Source organism: Buteo buteo, chromosome 3 (genome assembly GCF_964188355.1).
Source record: "Buteo buteo chromosome 3, bButBut1.hap1.1, whole genome shotgun sequence".
NCBI classification, from domain to species: domain Eukaryota; kingdom Metazoa; phylum Chordata; class Aves; order Accipitriformes; family Accipitridae; genus Buteo; species Buteo buteo.
This window is the reverse complement of record NC_134173.1, coordinates 66247533-66274875: the sequence shown is the minus strand read 5'-3', so window position 1 is coordinate 66274875 and position 27343 is coordinate 66247533. Positions and strand designations below refer to the sequence as shown.

Here is a 27343-nt window from a genome sequence, read left to right as displayed (position 1 = left end):
CACGCAGTGAGCTGTACAGCTGAAGGGCAAGATCTGGCTATTCTAATTCAATATACAGAAAACAAAGGCTTTGTAGAACTGTTTCTTTCAGATATTTAGCAACATCTGGAATACAGTTGTAGAACCCCCAAGTTACAAAGTGAAATAACAAAGAGCAAGGCAGGTTCCTTCAGCCTGGGGCTCAACATTCATTTTACCATTTATACTACTTGTGTGAAAGACAAAAGTGGAGAGAATCAGAATTATACTGGAAGCTAGCCATATGACAGCAGAAAATGTGGTCTTCCTGAAAAATCCTGCCTTGTAGAGGAAATCCCAGCTGTGGAAACATTAATCTCCCTGTCACTACTGGGCTGAGCCTTGTCTACCAGAGTGTTCCTCTGCTTCTCAGTAGGACCATGTTCAATGTTACCAAGCCATCTTGAGGTTCACACTGTAATTGCTGGTCTTGCTGAACTCCACTACCAGTACAAAGCCTTAGCAGAAAAAATCGTAGTGGAAAAGCTCAGTTTTCTGAAGTCACGTGCAGAACAACCCTGCCCCCCCTGCCCTTTGCATACGCAGTCCCAAACAGGAGCTATTTGCTAATCTGTGGGCTACTAAATTTAGCTAGTTCCTGATAACTGAAATGGCTCACAGGCCTGATTTGTACTGCTGGTCACCAGTGAGACCACTTCTAGCTAGTTAACACCAGTTAGCTAATATAAAACTAGTTAAAACCAATTGAAAGTGTCAGCTGCTCTGTATTGTAGCTTTTTTATTATTATTATTAATTAAGCATACTGGAAAGAATTTTCTGGTTTTAGCTAAAATGACACATCTCTCAGGATGATTTCAGTCTTCAGAAGAGCTGATCTGGGAGATATTTGTTCACAGACAACATGTGAGAGACAAAAGTAGAGAGAACGTGAACTTATACTGGAAACTAGACCTGCCACAGCAGAAAATGTGGTCTTGGAAGATCGTCCCTGGTAGAGGAGGATCCTAACAGTGCTCCCCTGAAAAGCCTTCAGCAACGTGTTTGTAAATCATTGAATCTGGTTGGCAAAAAGACAGGTCTGAGTATTAACCATGCACAAGGCTAGGTTAGAGGGATTAGTGTAATTCGGACTGCGTATAGCTACCGTCTTGATGAGGGGGTGGGAAGAAGAGGGTAGCAGTTTTGTCTCACATGAAGTAGAGCGTAAGTGATTTGTAATACAGAGCGATGACCAGTCTAGCCTTTCTTCTCCCAGGGAAATCCAGACTTTAGTAGAAACGGTGATAAATTTCATGGGGTTGATGCTGAAATCTGGACTAATGTCCAGCAGATTTTGCCAGATGTTGAAGAGTTGAAGCTGGACATCCAGTCAGCCTCACTTCCTCTGTTAATGGAGAGAAAAAAGCTCATTCAAAGGCATTTCAGCTCTTTGGTTTTGTCACCATCTCGAGATGCCTGGGGTAGGGTTCCTCTTGGCTGACGGCTCTCTAAAAGCCTACTGTATGTTAACTATCCAGGCTTCCTGAGAAATCAGTGAAGACAGACAGACACCCATTGTCTCAGACACTTGTCTTTGAGGATCTGGAATCCTCCAGAGATGTCGGAGAAGACATCTCCTGATGGCCTATCCAGGAAGGCTGGATGGTTCCCAACCCTTCATTTGACTTAAGCTGGGTGAGAGGAAGTTTACCACTAAGGGCTGGATAGCACATCAGTGATGTAAGAAGTGGCCTTCTAAATTTTGGGAGGGTGCTGAAACTAAACGGACTGATTTTTTCACGTGCTTGTATAGGTGGTTCCAGTTCCCACCCTATCCCTCTTAACTGCAAGTGATGTGGAGCACAGAATTTCTGTTTTATGAACCAGTTTTATATTTTAATACCGAAGCACTGAAAATAGTAAAATTCTGAGCAATTCAAGTATTTCTTTTTAAGATGCAATGTTATTTGCATTGATATGTATAATGTGCATGTAAGAGGTAGATTATGTGCATATATTATCAAGATATACTGTGTAGTACATCTGATATTGAAAAAAAAAATGCAGATCAGTGTCCTGTTTTGCAAACAACATCACAGCCTTTTCCCACTTTTCTCTTAGTTTCATTAATGCAATGCAGTTTGTGAAGTGTTTTGATTTTTATATGCCATTTTCCTATAGGATGGCTTTAACCTGGAAAAAAAAATCTCATAATTCTGCTCTTGTGTATTAGTCATAGACTTTAAAGGGAGTATTTATGATCATGCAATCTAAAGTTCTGCATAACAGGCTGTGAAGTAGCAAACAGTAGTTCTTATACCTAAAATAACTCATGTTCTTCAGAAAGAGATTCAGCTTTGTTTTGAAGATCGCGAGGAGCAAAGAATTGTGTTCAGAATTTAATGCTTCACTTCTGAACAAGGTTTTACTCTCAGTTAGCAAATTCCGTGAAGCTTCCTAAGGTGATAGCAAACTGTAGCATTGGCTTTGATTAGAGCCACATCAAATATTTGCGTTGGAACCTGACACCACATGAACTTTGCTCAGCCTCACGTTTCACTGCAATGTTGGTGTTTAATAAATATTCATGAAAACCACAATTCCAGTCTGGAACCAACATTGGTTTCCTATAAAAGCCACTGAAACTTGTGATTTAAATGTAAAAGCAGCATAATAATGGCTCTTTTGGCTGAATGTCTCCTTTAGACTTGGAGTAAATGAAACTCTCAGGGTATTTGCAGGTATGAAGGTAAAAGGAAAAACTCACGCAAATCCTTACGAACTAAGACAGAGGAGTTTTGCACAGCTTGAAAGCTCAATTCTTCTGTGACAGGGGAACTTCACATCCCAGAGCAAAATGTAATTTCAACCTGCTTGCTTGGCTGGTTGCGTTAACAGCTGGAAAAACCCATTCAGTACAGACACTTCAAAGTGCGTTTCCAGCCAGCCCCTAGACGCTTGGTGGCCTGGCCAGGAGATGGCAGGCGTGTTTTGTGGGAGGAAGGAAAGTGTGCCAAACAGGCAGGTGTTCTGCTTGCGAGAATTAAGTAATTCACAGTCAAGACTAGAAATGTTAACATTATTTTCATTATCCTTGTCATGATTAAACTGTAAGATAAGAAAACCTGCAATAATTGACAGCTGCCTGTGTACGGGGGGGGGGAAGAACTCTGACCCCACCGGCATCGCTGATGTGGGACGTGCTCCCGAGTGACGCAGCATGGTGCCAGTCTTGCACCTGTGCTGCCCCGCTTTTAGTGTCTGGCTCTGTAATAGCACAGGTCTGAAAAAGCCACGGAAGAATCCCACACAATTAGGTTACAAGTATTAACCCAACACCTCCTCCCAGTCCTGGGCGTTCTGATCCAGCATCCACTCTCACAACTGGCAGGAGAGGTCTTTTCTTGCCTTATGAAATGACAGTGAATTATAATCCACTGTTAATTCTTTGCTTTGCTCTGTTACTATGTCCTTCTTTCCTTCCATAACTTTGGCATGGGGAGGGGCAAGGATTAGCATACAATGAATATAGATGCTGCTTTACAGTTTGACACTTTCCCTTCTCATTTATCAAAGACTCACAATTTCTGCATCTTTCCAGAACTGCAAGTAGCCCTTTTACTTTCTTAGAAGTATAATAATTCTGCCTAGTGTTTCAGCCATTGGTAACTGGATAAAGCTCTTAGTTTATCAACTCATTTTTGAGTTGGTTAGAAGTGCAAATTTAGGAGAGCAAAGTACTTGCTTCCCAGTAGGGGCTGAACATTCAGTTTCCACAAAGTTCCCATTCACTGACCTAGCATTCCTCAGTGTGGAAATACTCTGCGTTCATAGAGAAGACTAAGTTGAAGAAATACACATGCCACTTAGAGCAAAATGTCATGATGCTCATAATGTCTCTGAACTTATGGGAGATCATTTCATGGTTTTGGGCCAGGACTGCAAAGAAATGTGACTTTCTAGACCAAGGAGCTTTACTGTAATTGTTAGATACTCCACTCTAGTAGAGAGGTGAACTGCTAACAGTGATTTTAATTTGTAGGCTTCAGCTGATCTTTCAGATATCCTGGGCACAGGTCACTGGTTCCCCCAAAGGTGAGGACAGAGGTCCTGAACGTAATTACATTTTGTAAGGGAAACTGGCATAGGGAGCAAAGGACAGGGTTGGGACAAGATGGGGTAATATTACATAGACATTTGTCAAAGGTTTTAGGGCCAAACATGTTATATCACTGTAATCCAGCTAAGATGTCACAGGTGTGTGACTAACTGAAGCCAAGTCATTGTTCTCCAGGACAGAATGAGCCTCCTGTATCAATGGAGGTGGTAACAGGAATTCTGAGGAAGCTATGTGAGAAGTTGCTACTAGTGAGGAATCCAAGAGTCTTAAATTAAGAATTTGATTAATTGTGGATGTGCAGTTTCAACAGGAGATTAAAAGGCTCAAAATACTTCCCATTGCCGCGGACTTTTTTTGGTGGGGTGGTACTGTGGGCTTCAATATACGTTTCAGTTGTGACCTGCGCACACGGTAGTGACTGTACACAATGGCGCAGAAGCGTGCTGTTTGAGTACTGCTAACGCGTGCATTGGAATCTTCAGACCAGGTCACCCAGGAGCTACATTCACTTACGGACCAGACAGAGAACGGATCTGAATTGAAGTTCGGTCTTCCGTCATTGCTCAGGGTGGGCTGAAACACTAAGGCTGTGCCAAAACTCCGGTCTATACAATCACTTTGTTTGCCGTGGAGCTAAAGAGCGGGGAAGCATTTTTGGGAAAGGCAGCTGATACAAACAGAATAGAACATATCACAAAGAGGGGAAAGGGTTTTTTTCCATGCATTTTCATTATGGCTAAGACTTTTGTTAACTTGATTTCCATACCCATATTCTGAGCAGCTAGGATTGTCATGAACAAGGAATGAAATGGAAGCTTTAGATGTTTCAATACTCAAAAGTATATGTGGAAAGGGTACAGGAATAATAGATTTTTTTTCTGCTTATTTGAAAATACTGCAGCCTTACAAGAAGTTTCAAATATTCCTGCAAAGGATGGTGTTATACATGAGATTGAAGAAGAAGGCATAGCCCCCTCAGCCTCATTACTTCATGTAATATAAGATATATTTCTTTTAGTTAAAAGCACTGCAGCCTTCAAACCAAAACGTATCCATATACCAGTTGATTTTTTGAGGAAAAGGTGTCCAGTGGTGATCACATTTTCTGCGTTACCTTTGAGGGCAGGAAAAAAAGAGGATGACATAATATGCAGTAAAGGATTATTCAATTAGGCATTACAGAAAGCTTTCCATCTACAAAGGCAGCTCAGCACAGAGATGAGCTTTCTAGTGAGTTGTGGAAATTCTGCCTCTGATGTTTTTTACAACAGCAGGGTAGAAAAATAGCTAAAAGGAATATTCTTGATGCTTTTACCCTAGTATAGCAAGAGTATGGATAGTCGTTATTCATTTCAAATAACTTAGCATATTGATATTTCTGGTAATAGCAGATGGTGATGAATTGAATCAAAATTACTATGAATACCTATTTAATAACTTGCATCAGTGTACTGACTGAATATTCATAATTAATATCTACACAGAAAATGATGGAGTGTTTCTAACATTTGTATTATGCCACTATGATGTGTTCTGTTCTGTCCTATTCTATTCAGCAACACAGCATCATTTCATGGTGCATTGAACTGGAAAAGGTATCCTGGAAAAAAATCTGGAAGGAAAAAATGTTTCCCTTCTACTGGCTGGGCAGTTCCTCAGTCCAGCACAGTGTTTCCACACAAGCCATGTGCTGGTACTGCTTTTGAAGAAACATTTCTGGAATTGCACCCTCAGTTTTCCCCAGATAAAGAAAGTCTTCACATACATACCAACTATGGAAAATATATTTGTCTGGCATGACAGTTCTTACAAAAGGATCTTTGTTTGCACTGTCAGCAAAAAATATGCTGTATTCTCCTTTCTGAGAGCCAAATTCTTGGTCCCTACCCAGAGTCTAATTAAACAGGATTCACTCCCTACTGCTCAGTGCTGTGAGAAACCTTTTCAAGGAGCAGCTCTATCTCCTGAATGCCCCCTCCTAATATTCCCAGGTGTTTTGGCCAGGGTGTCTGTAGGGCTGCTGTATGTGTCATGCTCTCTCCTGTCAACCATCTCTGAAATCCTTTCAAACAGGAGATGATGTGTAGTGCTCGCACTGGCTTTAGCAGGATTTGGATCAGGCCATCTGGGTAAACTTTCTTGATCTGTTTGAACTGATGGACTCCTGTGCTGCTGGTGAAATGGGTGGTCCCATGTTTTATCTCCTGGCAACACAGTTCAGTGGTCTCCCTTTATCCCAGCATCGAGCTCATGTGGCTATAAAATGAACCAGACTATGGACTGAGCATCCTTTTTTTCCCCCCCTAGATTAGTTCCCTAATTTGGATTATCACTTGAACACACGATTGCAACTGCTTGCCTGAGGAAGAGGATGGGGTAGTGCACAAGAAGCAGGGGTAAGGACAGATCCACCTCATTGAGCAGTGGTGGGCATCCTTTGATAACTTGATTATGCTGCTTTTCATCACCTGTGTCCAAAAAACTTGCAGTTCACATATGTAAAGATTGTAACTATAGAAGCTAACAGCTTCAGTAACTTTTCCATTATCTTTTTTTAACTGGAAGGAATATTTCTTGGGAGTCAGAATTGGACTTTTTAACAAAAGCAAAATACTGAAATGAAAAAAAAAGCAATCCTGAAAAACCCTTGTAATCCCTTTCAGTGAGGCAATTCACAGGAAAAAACAAGTGTCATAAGGTCTGACTGGCTCATACTCTTAACCATGCGTGCTGTTCGTGATAGTGGGAGGAAGGGAACAAAGCCATGGAAAGAGCTTGGATACATTAGACCTCAGAGTAATGTATCTGACTATCAAGGACTGAGTGGCCCATTCCATTATTATTGTCTCTCTTTGCCTCAGATTTTTGTAGCACTTTGTTTGTTTGCTTGCTTTTTTTTCAGAAGCCAGTTTAAAAATAGAAACTGTCACGACTGGAATGTTTTTCTTCTTGTCTTGGAAGACAACATCTGTAAGAATTATAAATGTGCCACTGAAAAATGATTCATAGGTATGTGTGTGAACTTTGCATATTCCAAAGTCAAAGTAAGCTCTAGAAAATACAAAGTAATTGTAGCTATTGCCCAAAGTCTGTTATACAGGGATCACCTATAGCTTTGGCATTGTTTCATATTTGTTCAGCGTTCTTAGAGCCATTTTGAACCACCCATTCCTGTTCCCACCCAAGTTATGTTGCCAAATTTAATCAATATTCCATTTCTGTAAAGATTTTTGTCTCAGCAACTGGCATAATACACTGTTTTTACATTTTCCTCTTTCAGATTTTGTGTATTGGAATAACATCCAGATTTTATATAATGGAATAACATTTGGCCATAAGGCCAAATTATCAGCTGTTGTCATATTGTTGAGCTCAGCGGAATTAAGAAAACCAGCTGAGTCCATGACAAATGGGGAAAGTTTCTACAGAATTTACATTATTTGTGTTTAATGACACAAAATCAAGGAGAGGTATCTAGTTCTAAATGTTTTTCTTCAGCTTTCAAGAGAAAATTACAAGAACAACTGCCATTTAACTTGCTTTCTTGTACTGTAACAGCAAGCATTTCATTAACAAAAGTAATTTGTATCAAATTTCTGTTCTAGTAATACTGTGGCATGCACTGCATGGTCTGCAAACAGTGCATATTCGGTTCATTTCAGATGGAAGCTACCTGTCAGTGATTTCACCTTAGTCAGTGGAAATTGAATGAACTGAGGGATAGGATTTGCAGGTCTTTTATTTGAAATTAAGTCCAATAGGACTTTATGTCTCTGACATAAACATTATAGTGATAGGTACCAAGAATTACTTAAGTGAGACATAAATACTTAAGAGAACCTGATTTTCTTACCTGTGGTAGTTCTGAGCCTTCAGTACTCATGCTGTCTTTTGGAAACATCACCGTTTTCAACAGATTCCTTAGTTTTCTGATATATCTCCTATACAAGCCCTTCTTCTCCAGTTGTGTTCTTCAGTCTGTCATCCATCCACTGATCTCCATCCTGGTCATTGCTCCAGTCACTATCAAATCTTAGCAGCTTTTTTAAAGGAAGTAATAAAAAATATATGTGTATTATACCTGTATACACATACCTGTATAAAATAATCAGATTTGAAAGCATTTTCTTTTGTAGCTCCTATATTTCTCTGCACTCTCGTTTCTCCATTATACTTAATGTAACTATACTTATAAAATATATTGTGCGCAGTGCATCTTTCTATAAAATCCAAGATGCACACTGTGAGCTATCTGACAGTTAACAACAGGGAGATTACAGGTCATATAAACCTGGCCAGGATAAAAGTGTTAACCAATAACACACAGAGAATGTTCCTGGGTTGGACTAGGGGGATTAAACAACATGAGCTGATTATGCTAATTTTCTTCATCTCTTAATGTCTTTGGATTGCTTCATTGAAGTTGACAGAAGAATTCCCAGTGATTTATGTGGAGAGGTATTTCACCCTTCATTTCCCAGAAAGATGTCTGCTTCCTATGATAAGTACAGTAAGTATCTGCACATAATAAGTATGAATTTCTTCTCTTTTCAGTCAAACACTTTGTGTCTAAGAATTCAGAATACAACAGTAAATGTTGTGTTACACAGAGTTGGTTTTGCCTCTAACCAACCACTACTACAAAGTTTAATACACTGTTACTTTCTAGCACCAAATACCTGGCAGCTTTTTACTATTATGTTAGACAAGGAAAGTGAGTCATATACTCTCCTTGCCTCTGCACAATTTCTCATTCAGGCCATTTTCAAACTCATCTAGTTTTCACATTATTTAAGCAATTAGCCATATGAAACCTCTTGTTCTCACTTCTTCATCCCTGAAAAGTAATATTCCACCAGATAAGTCCATTAAGTTCCCATTCTGGGACACACTATCACCTCTGCTGCCATGTACACAGAGAGGTGGTTGGAGTAAGGATCAATTTGCTGTTTCCTAAATGCCCCCCACTTCCATGTGTGCTTAAACATCATTAGAGATGATAAATAAGGTAATAAAATAAGCTGAACTGTAACCAGGAAGAGAAAGAAAACCTCCTTCCTTAGCTATTAGCTGCTTTTTACCATCCTTTTTAATCATCACTTACGTGAAGCAGGAAGATTAGCTTAAGCAAGCAGTTACAGCAAGAGGTGGGAGCCAGCAGGTTTTTAGGATTCATTTCATAATGGGCTATTGAAAGCGATTGCTGAGCCTCTCCTAATCATTTTAAGAAGACACAGTCCCACAGCTGAGTGCAAGGTATAACATCCTGGTCCCTTGAAGTAACGAGAATTTTGCAACTTAATTCACTGGGGCAGGTTTTTGTGTTAATGTCTCCTTCCATTCCTACCACTTGTTTTGTCTGCTGGAGTCAGTTCCAGGCTGGCACGGATTTCCTGGCAAGGTGGTTCTCCTGGGGGAGGATGAGAGGGTTGCAGCTGCAGTTTTGATACTGCCTGGTGTGGTGTGGTTCCATGTCACTTGATGGGTGTGAGCCTTCAGAGCCCTCCTCCCCTTCTCCAGGCCAGCATAATGGCTGGACGCAGATCTGAGGAATGCCCCTCGCCCACCGTCTTTGTTAACTCATCAGGTGTTGCAAAAACTGTGATGGCTGTCGGTTGTTGACATGAGAGAAAACCAAACTCCTACTGAGGCTTTACTTGCTTTTAAAATAAAACGAAGGCAGAGGAACATGCACAGTGGCTCCCAAGCGGCTGGTCTCTGAGGCTGCAAGCTGACGTCTCCAGCTGCTAATGGATGCGGGTATAGGCACCGTGCTCTGCAGCTGCACGGACTGTTTGGGCTTTGCAGGCTGGGGATAGAAACGCATCTGAAAGGTGCGTCATTAGCCATGTCAACACTGGCCTCTTAGATGGCTTCTGGAGAGGGGAGCGACCTGTCTGCACTGGTCACCTTTGGGTGTACCCCACAAAAACTTCTGCATCTTTTTAGCCCTTGCCCAGCCTCTTCTTTGTCTCAGCTGCTGCAGGCTTGGACTGGGGTCTGAAAGACCTCAGGCTGTAATCCTCCTTGCTCCTCTTTCTCTGCTGCCCACCCAGGATCAGACCAGAAGTAATTGTATGCAACAGCCTCAGCCTCCTGAGATGACTGAATGGAGTAGGTTGGTCTTTCTCCACTGTAACATGTGGCTAACCTTAACGTATTGTGGATAAAGTTATTGCAGAGTATCACCTGGGAGCATCACCTGTGCCACAGATATCATCCTCTCTAATGTAACACATTCAAGTTCCTCTGTTGCTTTCCCAGAAGTAATTAGAAAACCACTTTAAGTAGAAAGAATAAATTCATATAAAATCCCACATTTTCAGATTGCTTTTAAACCATTTCAGCTGCTAATATGGTATCATTGACTTGGACACTGGAGCTTCATGGCAGATAATAGAAGAAGAGATTTGGAATGAGCTAATTTAGTATGGGATATTTCTGTCAGTAAACAAGCAGGAACACATTCCATCAATTTAGAATCTGTAAAACTGAATGTCCACAGCAAAAGCTGAGGAAACTGCTTTCTTCTTTCCCCACAGGGGTGTCTTAAAAACAAATAGGAACTAAGGTAAAACTTCAGAGTCTCATTTTCACACATAACCAAAATTCCTCTTCTGGGCTGGAATTCAGCTGAGGTGCTAATGAATCCTTCCATAGCATCAGAAACTAAGTCTCAACAACTGCATTTTAACGGGATCTTTCTGATTCTGATAAGAGTCCACAAAAAAATTTGGCAGTGACATTCCAACATTAGAATATATTCCAGGGCAAGGAAATTTAGAGAACAGCAAGTTTGAAACCACCACACAGTACAAAAAATAAGCTTCTAAGTTTCATAATAATTAATGAAATCTGCATAAAGATACACTATTCCTTTCAGCCCACTATGCACAGTAAAGTGATTATCTCAAAATTAGGAGTGTTTGAAGACAGTTAATGGTAAAGATGCCACGAACCTTCACAGGAAAAATATTGACAGTAGGTTTCACTCCCCCTCACCATCTTCCCTCCTCCACAACTAGCAAAAATAACATGAAATGTCAAGCACAACATCAAAATAATTGAAGGGTGATTTGCTGTTCCTAAAATATTTGTAGCCACATAAACCATCAATTTATATATTATTGCCCACACATGTGTCTGGCTGATGATGCATGCAAGCCAAAAGATATTTCTAAATCCAGCTGTTTCTCTTGATACTGCAGACCAGAAGTGTGAGTGGAGTGGGTCATCAGAGAAAGGCCCTGGTGTGCTGGTGGAGTTCCCTCTGAGACTTGAATTATGAGAATGAAAAGACAAAAGAATTGGGACAATTAGTGAATGTAGGAAGAAGGGGAAAAGGAAGCTAATGGGGCATCCTGCAGGGCTGTGAAGCTGAGAATGAGAAATTTTATATTAATGAAGGTGGTGAAAAGGAAGTGCTCCAAAAAAGGAATAAACAAATGACACCCAGTTTAGAAAGTGTGGGTGGCAGGAAGAACAGTGACACCGTTAGTCACAGATAAAAGAAGTGAGGGGACAGGTATGTTAAGAAAGATGTTGAGTTCAGCCACTACTGCACTGCGTCTATGCAGTTGCATAAAGCCAGTCAGTGAAAGAATCTTATTATATGTCAAGGAGAGAAAATTGTCTTCATTCATGGACTTCAGAGGCTTCAAAAAAAAGAGTTTCCCTATCATTCACACATAGAGTTTATAGCAGGAACAGATGAAATTGGGATAAGGTCAAAGAAAAGCAAGTATCAGTAAATATTACATTATATTATATGATATGATAGACTATTTCAGTTCAAATGTACCTACAAAGATCATCTAGTCCAACTACCTGACCAATTCAGGGCTGACCAAGTTAAAGCATGTTATTAAGGGCATTGTCCAAATGCCTCTTAAACACTGACAGGCTTGGGGCATCGACCACCTCCCCAGGAAGCCTGTTCCAGTGTTTGACCACCCTCTCAGTAAAGAAATGCTTCCTGATATCCAGTCTAAACCTCCCCTGGTGCAGCTTTGACCCATTCCCATGCATCCTATCACTGGATCCCAGGGAGAAGAGGTCAGCACCTCCAGCTCCACGTCCCCTCCTCAGGAAGCTGTAGAGAGCAATGAGGTCATCCCTCAGCCTCCTTTTCTCCAAACCCAGGGTCCTTAGCTGCTCCTCACAGGACATGCCTTCCAGCCCTACCACCAGCTTTGTTGCCCTCCTCTGGATGCATTCAAGGCCTTTAACATCCTTCTTAAATTGTGGGGCCAGAACTGCACACAGTATTCAAGGTGAAGCCACACCAACACTGAATACAGCCAGAGTCTGGCATTTGGACTTGCTAAATTTCAACCAATTACATTACATTCTATTCTATTCTATTACACTGCATTATTATTATATTAATTTAGTTTTTGCTGCTGGATGACACTGAATGAAACAGCTCAGCTGAAAAGAGCTAAATATTTATGTGGATGAGGATTTGGACATGGATATGAATATGGAAAATGGATATGAACTTTTATGTTTCAGGAGATGAGGAAACCATTAATGGTACATGGTTAAGATGACATTTATGTTTTTCACATTGTTGCCTAATATCTTTCTCACTGATGACAATCAGACACTGGATAAGATAATCAAGGATCTAACTGGTATAGCCTAATTTGATATGATAATTCTCTTGGGATCTAGAAACAAGTTTTTAAATTCATGTAACTGACTTTTCGTTTAAATTACTTTTATTTTTGCAAGTTTATCAAGTAATGCAAACTTTCAAGTTTGTTACTTTGAATGATTGCCTGAAGAGCTAGGAGTTTTAGTGGTCAAATGTAGCTTTAATTTTAAATTAAAGAGGAACACAGAGACCAGCCAGTTTGGAAATGAAATTTTACAGTTCATTGTATCTGAGCTTGTGATTCTTTAGCTGTAATGAAATGCCAATATCAGTATGCAGAAGCATTTGCTCCCTGTAAAATAATGTAGATTTCTCCAACATCTGTGGAGGAAATGATCTGCAGAGCTTTGTGGTCTACAAATCACCATCACATGACTATACAAAAATAACCCAGTGGAAATTCTCTATTAAGAGTGAACAGCACATATTCTTTCTCTCAAAAATCTCCCTCATTTTTATCATAGGCGTAACAAATGTCAGATGAAGAACAGCTTTTTAAAGCAAATGGGGAAAAGAAGAAGAGGGGAGTTTCCAAACTTTCAGCAAAAGGCCCGGCTGTGTGTGTTACTGTATGGCATGCTGTACGCTTTTTATTTGTGTTTGTAAATAAATATTTTCTATGGAGAGGGCTGACAATTTTTAAAATCATGATCTTCCCGTATTGAAGAACACTTACAGAAGCTGCTCCTCTTTTGCCTGTATCTGTCCCAAGCTCGTCTGGGATTGATTTTGTATATTCCACAATGGAAACCATAACAAGCCTAAAAATGAATGAAATTATTAAAATGCATTCCCCTCTGTCACCCTTTCTTCCAAAGCTCTGCTTTTTCTTGCTAGGCTCTGCTTGTGAGAGCTACCCTTAATCGCCTCCGGAAGGAGCTGTGCTTTAACCTTGCCACTGTTTTGAGGAAAGCCCTACTGAGTTTAGTTGGATAGCTGCCTGGAGATGGGCTTTAGATCTAAATTTGCTACAGAATTCTGAGTAACCAGCTGAGAGGGGCTATTTCAGCAAAGAGGTAGAGTTCACATTGCTCATGAGACCATATTTAGCGTGCATAGAGAACTTCTGCATGGCTGGAACAAATCTGGCCCTCTCTAAGGATGGTAGAAAAGACTTCATGTTATTTGATCATTGTCTTAGGAAATATTGTAATTGGTAAATATATACATAGATAAAAGGAGATATGCATAGTGTATCAATATTCATTACTAACCTAAATAGTTTATATTGATACATAGTTACAAGCACACTTAAATAAATGGGAATATTTTGAAATCTACCCAAAACATGATACAGTACATTTGTTCTTAACATCTCTATTTGTTACTACGGAGAGGTGGTGGCCTCTAGCGGACTCTGTATAGGACTAAGGCAAAGCTGAGGCTTCAGGGCAGATGTAATTGCTACTATCAGTTTTCAAAAACCTATGGCACACTGCAGATATGCTTTCTCAATTTTAAACTTGGTTGGAGCTATTGTGTAGACAAAGCTTTAGGTGCCTTGGACTTTTTCTACCGAATTTTTTAAAAGCCATTTTTAGAAGGCTTTAAAGCCAATTCAGGCTGCTTGGAACATGACCTAACGTGGGACTTCAATGGCTTTAAAAGCAGAATTAGCTGAAATACTTTCAAACCTGGCTTGAATTTTTCATATTATGGTAGATTTTCCAAGTAAGGTCTAACATTTCTTCCGATCCTGTATGGGAGTCCCCTATGTTTGATCACGTAATGGGACATGTGACTTTGCACGCCCATGGCAGGGCTGTCCATCTGTCCAGTGGGTCCCAGTTTGGGCTGTGGGCCCATATGTCAGATCACACAACAAGGTAAGCCTGCATCATTAATCATGGTGAAAATCTACAGCCAAGGGCTTTGGCTTCTGGAAGGGCTCCACGGCATCGGGCACTGCTGTGTAATGATCCACAGCTGCAGAGCAGGGCAGCTTACCTGTCCCTACACAGAAGCTGCAGCTGGTAAAGAGATCTAAGATGCAGCTGGCAAACAGATCCCAGCACCTAGCCTGTGGGATCAAAAAGCAGGAGAGAGTCTATGTGGCTGTATAGCAACCACCTGACCTAGAAGTGCCACAGCAGAGGATGATGAAAAGGGTATCAAATGAGTAAATCTCACATGCAGTGCATGAGGCTGGGCAGGTCTTAAATCGGTGATTCACTATTAAGTGTTTTCACTGCTTGTAAAATAAAGTGGAAGCACCTCCTTCTAGTGAGAATTAATTCACTGATGTTTGTCTACCTCTTTAGACGTATAAAGCGCTGTATCAATGTGTTATCAGAATGGCAAGAGGAAAATTTACCTGTAAGTCCTTGGTTGCTGTGTATTCTTATCACTGGCATTTCATAATGGTTTCAGTATCAAGGCTATTGACAGGATAGTCAATACCAGACTTCTCTGGCACAAAGCTCTCCAAGTCGGGGCCTTACTCCCTCACAACATTTGCAGTGCTGCAGCAGTCATACTTCTGTGGATATTTTGAACCAGTAAGACAAATAAAAAAAAATTAGTGCTTATAATTTAATCCTTACAGATGATTATATATTACATTCTCATGAATATGTATGTTCTCCCATATGCCTACCCACAGAATTTTACCTATTTGGTATTAATTCTATACTTCTGTGTAATTGGATCCTTATAGAAGATCTTTATACATACTGAGCCAAGCTTTTTTCTTTCATTTTATGATATAAAGTAATCCCACACAGGCTGTATTTTTTCCTTGACTGTTAAATCTGCTATTGAGCAATTCCCTTCCTGATGATTTGCCGAGAATGCGATGGAAAAAAGAGAAGTTTCAGTCAGATCTTCCAAAACAAGAGAGAACACACCCAGAGGTAAAGTGTATACACAAGTAGAATTCAAAACAAGTTCTGTAACATATTTTATACATAATTTCATATTCTATACAAGAAATGCAAATTTCGAGATGATCCTGGCTGATTGTGTTACAATTGTATAGAGCTCTCTGAAGAACTCATGAAGATTTGTTTTTTTCTTAATTAGATTCTTGGCCCTTATATTTTCTTTTACAATAAGATGCTTTTATTGCACAATAGCAGAGTAATAGGGCTTTTAAAGGGTGTAGACTTTGTTGCCCTGAATTGTACAGGGTGGTTTAAAGGGGCCTTATCATAATAAAAAAATTAAGCCTTTGATGTTGTTTTTTACCAAACACTAGCAGTATGTGTGGTAAAAGGTTAATTTCAGTCTTTAAGTCTTAGATCTGTATTTAGGATCAAATGCACTCAGAAATCCATTAAGATGGAAAGTTTAATTATTAAGACAGTTTGGAAATTTGGTATAGTTTGTTCAAAACACTTCTAGAAACCTTAATTTACTCATTTGATTATAAACAATGTTTACAAATAGAGTTTTAAAGTCAAAATTGACACGTGCTACCAGGTTACTCTGTAAGTACCTCTGAGCTTCAAACTGGCGTACACGTGCACCTAAATTTCTGGTGTCTCGGTTGCCATCTGATCTTCAGATGTGCAGAGGATCACCCTAATGTCATTTGAAGTTGATGAGGATCGTAACACTAAGCAAACCTAAAAGTTGTATGCAAGCAGTTGCAAGGTGTCTCCACCATATAGTAATACTCCAGCCTGGGCAATCACTAATAGTTTTAATGACTCTTATGATACAAGAGTGGGGGTTTTGAGAGCTCAAGTCTAAAGTTTACATGACAGTCTCTTTTTTTTTGTCTTTTTATGTAAGTTTCTAGTCATTGTGATTATGATAAAAACCTTGAAAACATTAACAGAATGTACTTCACAAGCCCCAAACTCCCAAAGAATAATTAAAAAAAAGAACATAACCTAAAAAGTGTTTTATAAAGAGGAAGCAGTACAACTTTTAAGTAAACCTCTGATCTAGGTGCAGGCTGTAGGCTCATTTTAAAATGTCCAGTATCTTCCATATTCGGAATCTAAGCAAGAGCTGTAGGTAAGTGGGAAATGGCTGACAAGAGGCTGTATCAGTATAAAAAACTATAGAATTATTTTGATATTAATTCTCTGAAGCTATTACCAGTTTATAGATGTGTTAACAAACTGCTCTTCTTGTATTCTACCCCCAAAATCCTGTATATGTGTTTAAAGATCTCTTTGGCCAGCCACACTTTGGGAATGAAATTACCCAGCCATGGAAGAAACAACTGTACCTTTCTGTGCTGTGGAAAACCAAAGGCAATACTGAAGAGTTGGTTCTTTCTCCTTACATAATCACATAATTAGCTTGCATATGGGAGAGACGGAAATCTGGAAAAATTGTGTTGCGATGACTGGTATTATCACTGCTATGTTACTGATCATTTACTTTGCTTGTAGCCACACCAAGAGCAAAACTTCTGCTCATGATTCCACTTGTATTTCTAAGTGGCATTGCAATCTCCAGTTTGGAAGCTGCTTCTCTGGAGAACGCCATATCCCTAATATGTCTACAGATGAACATTTGCCTTGGGTCCTTAACATCGTGTCTGCATTACCACCTATTTTTGTCAAGCACAATGTGCTTTCAAACCCCCCACAGGCATAATTTTGTAAACCACTTAAAAATCACATTTGCTAGTGGCAATACAGCAGAAAACAACAATGCTTGGTATCAACAAATAGTTCCAATGGTGCATCATGACTAGCAACTTCTAGAAAAGTAGTTGTTTCTCCCTCAGTTGTAGTTCATGCACAAAGGCCTATTAATACTTTTTTTCTGGCCAAGATACATAGTTTTGAGAAAAATATCAGTTATTCTTCAGATAATAATTTGTACTGACAATACAAGTTTATATTCTGGATTAATTCAAGAGTGAAGAGTGTAAAAGAATGGGATAAATATGGATGAAGTTAGTCTGGATTGTGGGATTTACCTTCTGCCACGTGCCCAGTACAAGATGCAGGATCCCTTGTTCTGCACAGATTGGTAGACCAGCTGAAATCCCATGCACTAAGCCTGTGTCCTGTGGGTTTATTTCCTGCTGGAGAGCAAGCACTCTGCTGACCAGGTTTAAAATACTACCCAGGGATTGCAGTAGAAAAAGCAGAGTAAGTAAAAGTAAAGTAGCATCTGAGGACAAGGTAGTGTATCCATGCTTTAAACATGGTTTTGAGTGAAACTCATCTGCTGAAGCTTATGTATCTGGAAGTTAAGCATTTAAAGTCATAGTCACTCCCAGTTCCCTTTACAGTCTATGCTGATAACCAGGCAGGAGTAGACGGTGGTTAAGCTCATCATCAGACAGGCCTCTAAGGTAAGTCAAGTGAATTGCCCTCTGGAGGTGTCTGCATCCCTTCCTGTCTATACTGGGAGCCCAGACACCTACACACAGACACCTACACTGTAGATGCCACCATAGATATCTAAAAAGTTAGATGTCTAAATCTGAACTGGTTGCTCTAGTCTCTCTTTATAGTCCATGGAAATCTGAAGTTCAGGCAGTAAAGCCCAGGAGGGAAACTACCTATCAGCCAGACTAAGGAGACTGATAGAAAATATACAAGGGTAACACAGAGTCAAAACCGTACAAGTTTATGTTGCTGATCCAGATCATGTAGGCTTCAGGGAGTAAGAGGTGAACTTCCAAGAGGCAGCACAAAGCTGAAATGCAAGAAACAGATGACTTAGCATGCCTGGCAGAGATCATTGAGGTCTGGGCAATACTGAAGCGCAGTAATAAAACAAAATTGATAGCTTCTTGGATTACATAGTTGTAAAGAAATCAGGCAGGACAGACTCTGGCTGTCCTTGCTACGGGCAAGCAGTCTTAAATGCTGAGGAGCATTGTTTGTTGGGGGCAAAGTTTTTGTAACATAAAATCTTTCTCTTGTAGTTGTGCAAGCATATTAAAAGACAGTGGAATAAAAAAAACAAACAAATATAAACTTGCAGTTCATTTTCCTGTTAAAGCAACACTATAAACTGAATGGTTATGGAGTATTACATTGGGTGATACAAGTGTCACAGCTCCACTGAGCCTATTTACTTTCAGGCACCCAAAAGTTTGGCTCAAACCCTCTGTTTGTTTACCAAATACAAATATCTATGTTACACATAAATCTCCATAAAGGCAATTTATTCCCTCCCCATCTGTTACTTCCTTTAACAGAAAAATCTTGAAAAGAATTCCTGTGTGGTATTAAAGTACCTGAGGAAAACAGGTCAATAAATCAATAAACATGTTTTCAGATGTTGTAGCACCTTTTATGCCCACATGCATATTCTATACATTTATTCAACCCATGTTTGAAAAGAAATTAATTCAAAGCATCTTTGCTGTAGACTGAGAGCAAAAGAGAAAGAAGAGTACAATAATGGCCTACTGCATGGTAATAAATAGACTCAAGGCTGATCTTTTTTCTTTTTTCTTTAAAAAAATTCAAAGCAATGAACAATTCAGCCATCCTCAACACTGGCAATTCTCTTGTCTAAGAGAACATGAGTCACTTTATTCAGCCCTACATTCTTCCACAGGTTATCAAGGTACTGAAAAATTCAAAAGAAATATAAGCAGTTTAAAAACAAGGTAAACCCTTGGATTTCACAAGTGGGATACAGACAACTGGCAGCAAGCATTCTCCTTTATTACACAGGACTATTTGCTTATGTATCCACTCTAACATCTTCCAAACAAATACCTTAGGATGCAAGAGAGACCAGCAGCATTGGTTTTGACACTGTTCATGCAGCCTGTTGTCCCTCTAGTTCACAAATCTCATCTTTGACAGTGACTGGTATCTGACCTTTGCATGAATATGAGAAACCCCACAACAGGTAGGTATGCAATAACCGGCTCTCTGTATAAAATGGCTTGTGGCTAACGTTTGGCTTCAGTCCTGACTCATAATGTTCACTCTCCTTTTTCACATTTAATTTTGATAACCATTCTGCTGTCTTGCCTTGTTCTGACTCTTCTTTAGCTCAGAGCATTTTCTTAAAGAGCTTGCAGAGGACAGATTTCATACCCTGCATCTTGTTTTATAGCAGCGCTCTCAGCAATAGCACAAGGAAAAAAAGGACGAGGGTGGACCTTGAGAGAACACAGGGAATCGAGCCAAGATATACTGCCCAAAACCTCATACCTTGCTACAATGAATATTGCCAGTTTTCTGCCCCTGCCTGTGAGATTAGAAGGAGAATTCCATCTATCGGCTGCTTGTCCAGGTCTCCTGGATATGGCTGGTGTATCCAAATTTGGGGAAGGAAACCAGATTCTTTCACTTATTTAGAAAATGTATTTATAATTATTACAAGTATCACCTAAAATACTAAAACATAACAGATACTAACTTTTGCAGAATACATGCTAGTATTATAAAATAAGCACAATAGTCATACCTCTCCTGTAACAGCTGGATATCAGCTTCATTGGGCCATTTTGAATTTAGTGCCAAGGCAAGTGCCTTGCTCCTGGTAATACTGCTTCATTTACACAACTGGTACAGCAAGCACACTTTGAGGGATTGCCAACAGTGAACCCTAAGGAACAGCGAAATAGTGCATCAGTCTCTGCCTCTATATCCATACAGCTACTTCTGACAATTAAGATTGTTTCCATTTCAATACAAAATGATGTTGCTCAGGAATAAGCTCAGGCTGTGATACTGGTCCAGCCATTGCAAAGCAGTGACTTTTGGTCGTTACTGATTTATTTTGCATTTGCATCTCGTTTTCTGGAGGTGAAGGAGTTTCTCTTTACAAACAATCTCTAGTTGCCTCCTCTCGTAGTCCAACTTGATAGTTGGTTGAATACAATACTAAAAACAGTCAGCTGGAGTAACTCATCATTATTTTATCTGCACAGGAGACACTCATGCAAGCATAACATGCATATTCAAATTATTTTCTGTGAGCGGCCAGTTTACTGTAAAAGCTCTCCACCTTGTAACTCATTCTTAGGAAGCTAATTTATGTTCTTACTGGTAAGGGAAAGAGGAATCAAGACTTTACATTTAAATTTAAATTTAATTAAAAACAAAACTACCATTATATAAAAATAGGTTAAAAACACTACTTGGTATGATGGTGGATTTAGCATTTGACAGTCACCTGCACACTTGGGAGATGACTATATCTCTGTAGCTATTATGAATTGCCTGTAGCCTTTTCTTTCCATTGATGAATATTACTGTAAACTATCATCAGGATCTTACACACCACCTTTTTCTGCTCCCTTTCCCTTTTACCTGTTATCATACATCTCTTTATTTTAAATAGATTTATATATCCTCTATAAACAATTAAATAAATGGACCATCTTGTATGCACTAGAACTTTTGAAGATCTCACTGGAACAGTGCAAGTATTCCGAAATTTAAATAGATAGTAATTAAAAATTCATTGCCACTCTCCTAATGAAATAATCCAGCAGTTAAATCTGCACAACAACTATTTATAAGAAAGTTCTAAATGTGGATTCTAATCTATTCTGATTATTGATTTGTTTCTTTAATTTGAGGGGACATACGCACATGACCCTGCTGAGAAAAGAGTTCATTTGCTGGTTTAGAAGACTGTCAAGCTTCCAGAAAATGAGGATAGCCATAACATATGGGAGCTTGTGGCATGGCTTAAAGGAACCTGTCTGTCTTCATTCCTGTCAAGAAAAAGAGTTAGTACTATTATCCTGAAAGTAAGTGTTACCTAAAGAGGGACTGAGCACCACTGATATCCTGGGGAAGGCATTTGGATACTGCATGGTTGTGGACTTGTGTATAAGGTACGAACTTCAGACCTACATGTAGACTCTCCACAGGCTTAGATCTAAAACATACATAAGTTCAAGAGAAGGAGGGTAGGACTGAGCATACAATTTGCATGTTAGAGTGGAAGACAGGTTGCTTAAGGATGAGCTTATTTCTTGTTGGGAGAGAGGAGAAAGGGTTGAATTTTGGAGCTGGAGGACTTCAGCAGGGCTGGGAAGAATGACTTTTAAACTGGAAAAAGAGGGGACCAGCAAGGAGCAACAGTGGACTGGTGAAAGCCTCCAAAAAGCAGCTGTAGGCCCTTTTAAAGTAATAGATTGGGAACAGTCAGGCTGAGTATGTTAACAGGATAATGTGGGTGGAAGACTCATACAGTCGAAAGTGAGAAAGTAAGAGAAAGAAAGCAACCAATGAAGAGGAAAAACAAGGAACACAGAGAAATCTGTGATGTAAAACTGCCTGAACACCTCTGGTGAGAAGCAACAAAGCTCTTGTTCATCACGTCTTTCACTGAGTGTGTAAATAGGCTGAACAACTGCTTAGGCTGCCCTTTCAGTGGTATTTAAGTCTTATCTTCTGTCACTAATTGGCTTTGTTCAATAGAGGTAAACAGGATCAAGGGGCAACACAGTTAATGCTGACAGAAATGTTTTGTATAGCATAAAGGAACAGCTGCTTCAGTCACAGAAAAAAATTATCAAGATGGGGTCACTATAGGTCATTTAATCCATTTTACACCACAAAGTGGTGAATGTCTGCAAGGTCCTCATCCAGCTGCTTTGTAATGCTTCGAGAACTTTATCTTTTTTCCATGCTTCAAAGGAAAGGTAATAGTACAATATCCTTTGCATGATACACAACGTCAGCACTTAGGGGCCACATGAAGGTGTGGGCAAAGGTGCTTTACAGCATCTGTATGTTCACCTGACTTCAGAGCTGGAGCTGCTCAGCCCTCACAGCAGGTCTGCCACTCTAGTTCATGCTCGGCATTTTTATATACCCCAAAATGAATGTTACAAATGTGAAAGTAAATTCAGGTGCCCCTGATGATAGTCTCAGCTTTACACTGATGCGGGAGAACCTCTGTACAGTGGAAATTCCCAAAGACAATTTTAGACCACCTAGTCCTTTTCCTGAGAAACATGTAATAGAAAACAGCTAAGTGGGCTCAATAAATGTAAGCGCTATATACTGCTTTCCTCTGGTATTCCCTACGCTCTTTTGGAATATTTCTCTTCTTTCATACCTTTTCCCTGATACATTTTAATGCAGTTCATTAACTGGAACAATTCAGCCCTCTCACCTTACCCAATTTATTAACAATTTTTTTTTTTTTAACTCAAAGGATGTGCTGATCTTTTATCTTCTTCAAGTGGAACACAGATATTGGAAGACAAAGGGCAAAGTTTTCCATTGTATTTAGTGTGAAAAACTCCAGGACTCATTTGAAGAAACGCTGTGCATCCATATATTAGAAATGTGAGAGGAATTATAGTAAACACCTGCTTTTGGCTCTTCCCAGTTAAAACAGCTAAGAGCTTGTCTAAGATAAGGCTTCACTTAATTATTATACAAAGCGGATGCCATGTTTTAGAAAATTAACCTTTATAAAGTTGTTCCAGTTGTTCATTATTTTCACTGCTAAAATTTTGTGCAGTAGTCTGACTCTGCCTAGTTTCAGCTTCAAACGTGCCATACATCAATAAACATTGATGGGTGGCACTGTTATGTATAATTTTATTGTGTGCTGAAAATGTTGTTTTATAAAGCAAGTTACTTAGAGATTATGTTTATGTCAAACAGACAAAATTCTAGTCAATAAAGTGAAGAAATTGATCTCTGGAGGCTCGTACTAAGAAGTATTTTTCCAAACCTTTAATAATTCTCCCAACAGTGTTTTGAGGTATGTGCAACTTATCTTAGACTGAGGACACTGTAGCTGAATACAATATTCTAAAAGTATTTACCCTGAAAGACAGAAAAAGTGTAACTTCTCATCTTGTACTTGATAACCCCATGTTTATATGTCCAAAGTCCATACTATCGCTTTGAGGCATAGTGTTCCAGAGGGAGCTTATTCAGTGATTGTCTGCCAAGATCCTCAGCTTTGTTTAAACCACACAATGTGCCTGTCTGCTTCCTGAATGTAAAAAAACATGGAATAATTTACATGAACAAGATGAGGACCAGAAAAGGCCTTGACACTGTGTAAGCACTGCTCAGCAATAACTAAAACATCAGTATGTTACCAACACAGTTTTCAGCACAAATTCAACATAGCCCCATACAAGCTACTATGAAGAACTTGTAACTCTATCCCAGCCGAAGCCAGAACAGAGTCCTGACCCCCAAATTGTCTTGAAATAATTTATAAGTGTTTATCAATATAATAATGCATATGATTGTACAAAGCTGTACAAGGGGGGAAACAGTAATGGTCAGAGAGATCCTCTGTTTGCACTTGATTTCCTACAACTTCTCAAGATTATTGTAACTTCTCCTTTTATTGCTAAATGACAAGATCTTATTAATTTTTGCACTATTTCAGTAAGTAATGATATTTTAAGCTCCCAATCTTGTCTTGTATTCATATTTTAGACTGTAGATAGGATTTCAAATTTTAGCAAGTGCTCGATATATTTCAGGGCTCCTTTTCTGAGCATTGTGTTGCATTATCTGCGGATTCCTTCATCTGCCAGCACACAAATAACTGTAGGATCAGACCCTAGCTAGCCTAGCAGGACCAGAAGAGCCACATCTTACTCAGAAAAGTGAGGCAGAAGAAAAGTAGCTTGTCCATGCCTCTCTGGAGCTATCTATCTGCAAGTTTCCTAGAAATCTTGACCTGCCTAAATATAGTACTTAACTAGTAAAACACAAACCGTGCATAGTTGCAATTTATGGTATCAAATATTTACCAACCTTTAAATCTTGGTCTTGCCTTAGCTAACAATACTTACCTTTACACTGGCCAGAGAAATCATGTTACTCCCTTAATAGAAAGTTCCTTCATGAATAATATTCTCTTACTTCACCACATAAAAACGTAATTATTAAATGTGCAGCCAATATTTATATAGGATGAGGCCTTCCTAAAATTTCCTGCCAATCTCCACAAAAAGACTTGTCCTTAGAAGGCCTCGCAGAAATTCTGTTAAAGATGGGTGGCATTTTTCTGCTGATTTCTCAATAAGCACTTTTCTAGCTTTTAGGGCTGAACATCATCAAATTTTCCATGTAGTATTTTAAACAATTTCCTCCTACTTCTGTCAGTTAGTGTATAAACCACCTTTATTAGTTTGGTCACTCGTAAAATAAATCATGTTAGGAGAAAATTAACCTATCAGCAAGAAAACAAGAAAATAAAAGGAAACTTCTGCATTTTCCAGAACATTGTGAGAAATATGCTTTTCAGCAGGCTCACAAGCTCTGCTGGAGTGGCAAGGACTGATGAAAGTTACTCTACACCACCTGCTGAATCGAGTTAAATAGATTGTCTGATTAAAGTGTCAGTTTAGCCAATGGCTTCAATTTTGCTTTTTCACAAAATAAAAGTTCCAACAAAGAATTATGGAAAAAACCTATTAGGTTATCTAGTTTATTTCCTGTCATTGCAGAATAGTCCCTCTGAAGACATTTTTATTCAATTTGTTCAATGCAGTTTTAAAGGCTTAGAAAGGCATAAGCCACAGCTGCTGCCCACAGAAGAATTTAGTCTGCTAAACCCTGATCTCTATCTTGACACACAAGCACCTCTCCATACAACTGATATTCCTATACAGCAAATACCTGAAGGCTATATTAGAAATCCCCCATTCATTGTCATTGACTTCATATTCATTTCATCAGAGATCCACACTGGCACGTGGTCCTGCCTGTAAGGAAATCCTTGAGAGACTGGCACGATAGACTGCCAGCCCCTCTGGACAAAGAAACTCTCTCCTTCAGTGTCTGAAAACACCTGCAATGTTTCAAGTACTGCCAAAACACTCCAAGAGTAATCCAAATGCAGTCACCTTTTGCAACAGATGTACAGCACGGCTGGCACGGGCTGCATTGGTGGGAAAGATAGGAAGTCTCCTTTCTTGCCAGGTACCAGTGTTCCTTCTTTGCTCTGTCTTTGTAGTCTGGTGTAATCAAGCTGTGTGAATATAACATCTAATATATAACATAAACAATCAGAAATGTGTCAAATTGAAGTATTAAAGGTTTGAAATCTGGAAAGCTTGTTTTTTCCTTATTTTTCTGATGGCATTTCTTCAGGTGTTTGGCAATCCCATTGCACATCCTGCATTTCTGTGTGGAAGCACCCATTTTTATTGAAAAAGCTATTTGATTAAGAAAATTTTAACAGCATCTTTGAACACTTTTATGAACTCTCCTGTTGTTACAGTTTTCTGGAAGTGAAAACTATTACTGACTGCCACATTGCCCCAAAGAGTAGCAGAAGATACTGGGAGGGTAAGTACAGTTGCAAGCATCATCAAAGGCTTAGTGGCTCTGGATCAGGAGTAAGCACTGGAAGAAAGACTTACAGAACTGTAAAAAATCGCTCGTCTCAGAGGCAGGATATATGGGCTGCATGGCAAAACACATTTAACTGGAAATAGTAGCCAGCACACATCTACCTCCACTACTTCTCTAACATGGTGAAAATTATCATATATCCAGGCCTTTATGACTTATTTTCTGTATTTCTGCACTCATTTTCTCCACCCTCCCTACACCACACGTACTTATGTAAATATCTGTAATATTGAATGCATACTGTAGGTAACACACTTCTGTTTATCATGAGATCTTTGTCTTTATACCATGCGTTAACTCTGCAGCAGTGGGACTGGAGAGAAAACGCTTCTTTTTTATGTAAAGTTTTAACTTCTCCCTGGAGAGAAGGACGCAGGGCCAAATTAAAACTTTCTGCTTGCCTCCCTCCAAGAAGGCAGCAGACCCACCCTGCCAAAGAAACCAACTGGATGGACATCCCCACTCCACAAGTCTGCCACCTTTGGTGTTAAAAGATCTAGACATATAGCAATAAACGTTGAGGGCCTCCAGAAGTCGCTTACCTTAGTATTAAATGAGCTAGGCATATATTGAGTGAGTCCCTTGTGGTTTTGGTTATTTAGGATCTTTGCGGGCAAATTACAAAATCTAATACTTTCTGAATACAGTGTTTTGAAAAAACAGAACCTGGATTAACCCCTAGGATGGCATATATACCTGGGAAGCGTTCAGACCGTGCAGCAGAAGACTTAAAATCTGGTTTTAAAACACCTTCTGTTCCTTCAAGATGTAGGCTGCCTCCTAAAAGCGTATTTTTTAAAAAAATAACCATAGCGAGTGGCTCAAAACACAATGCCTGCCAATTAATTAAAAAGAACAGAAACGCTAAAACGTACTAACCCAAAACCTGCATGTTGCAACGCCGCCACACTCCAAGGCAAAGGCCTGAAAAACGGCAAAGACAAGCAAAACCTTGTCTCTGTTATTCCGGTACCATACCGGAGGCCGGCGAGGGCCGGAGACACCTCTTGTTACTGAGAAGACGCCCTGTGGGCTTACAGGTTACCTCAAAACCGGATAAAATACCAAGAGGTTGGGAGGGAGGTTCTCCGAGGGCCGGGGGTGAGGAGGAGAGCCGCTGCTAAGCCCCCACTGCCGCCCTCATCTACGCCCCTCAGACCGGCCGCGTCCCGGCCCTTCCCTCCCCCGCTGCCAGGCGAGTTCCCCCTCAGGGCCGTCGGCCCCGGCCCTGAGGCGGTGGCGGGCGGCGGCGCGGCCTCCCTCGCCCCGTCAGGGCGCCCGGGCGGGCGCCCTGACGGGGCGAGGGAGGCCGCGCCGCCGCCCGCCACCGCCCTAGCGCCGCGCCTGCGCGGAGCCGCCTCTGC

General features: G+C 39.9%; 1 long non-coding RNA gene across 7 annotated transcripts; it reads right to left on the bottom strand.

Annotated features, from left to right (window-relative positions):
• Positions 1 to 1009: 1009 nt before the first annotated feature.
• LOC142029295 (uncharacterized) lies at positions 1010 to 27206 on the bottom strand. 7 transcript variants are annotated; one of them, XR_012649890.1, is made up of 11 exons: positions 27025 to 27206; positions 26859 to 26903; positions 26676 to 26759; positions 25469 to 25593; positions 20086 to 20226; positions 18276 to 18348; positions 17621 to 17728; positions 15053 to 15217; positions 13415 to 13499; positions 7933 to 8119; positions 3033 to 5193 (listed from the first exon to the last, which is right to left on the bottom strand). It is a non-coding gene; the product is annotated as an uncharacterized LOC142029295 (long non-coding RNA). The 7 variants fall into 7 exon arrangements; XR_012649891.1 differs by lacking the exon at positions 3033 to 5193 and adding an exon at positions 1010 to 1364 and having other exon boundaries at positions 26859 to 27206; XR_012649887.1 differs by having other exon boundaries at positions 26859 to 27206.
• Positions 27207 to 27343: the final 137 nt, after the last annotated feature.